An 850-nucleotide genomic window follows, 5' to 3' on the forward strand; every position below is an offset into this window, starting at 1 on the left:
TGCCTGGAAGAGACAGTCACTGAAAATTCTAACCTGCCTCCAAACTTTGTTGCATAAATTGTTGAACATATGCAGATGCTGTGTACTTCCTTTGATGGTTACTTCTCATGTGGAGAGTTACAAGCCTGTAATAACTGGATCTTGAACCCTTTCATACAGAATTTGGAAGATGTTGATGATGATGGCAGCATCAAAGATCTCATCGACATGAGACACAATCGTGGAATCCAAATTAAGTTCACCAATAGTCAGCTGGACCATTTCTTGGCTTCTCAGCTGGAAGCATACCCTGCACTAGTAACGAAAGCACTTGAAGTGCTAGTACCTTTTGCAACTACTTACTTGTGTGAGCAAGGATTTTCTTGTCTACTTCACATCAAAATGAAAAGCAGAAATCGGCTGAATTCTGAACATGACATGCGAGTAGCGCTCAGAACTAAGACACCAAGATTTGATGCCATTATGGAGAAAAAACAGCAATAATGAAGTCACTAGGTTTACAGTGCAGTACAGGCAAAATATAATGTAATTTTGAACCAAATAAAAAACAATATTCTTGTTGATACATACTCATAATTTTTTCTCTTGAAAGAACTTTGGGCTGTATGAATGAATATTGAATAAAAAAAGGTTTCATTATTACATCAAATTTATATTTTTAGCTTTTTCATATATTCAGATTCCGGGGGTGGGGGTGCGAGAACTGACTGCTGATTTGAAAAGGGTGCAAACACTGAAAAAGGTTAAGAACCACTGCTCTAACAAATGAAATTTTGTGGCTTCACAAGATATTAATTATATTAAAAATCAATCATGATTCAATTTTCCTTATTTTCTCCAAACTCGCACT

Source organism: Palaemon carinicauda, chromosome 10 (genome assembly GCF_036898095.1).
Source record: "Palaemon carinicauda isolate YSFRI2023 chromosome 10, ASM3689809v2, whole genome shotgun sequence".
Lineage (NCBI taxonomy): Eukaryota > Metazoa > Arthropoda > Malacostraca > Decapoda > Palaemonidae > Palaemon > Palaemon carinicauda.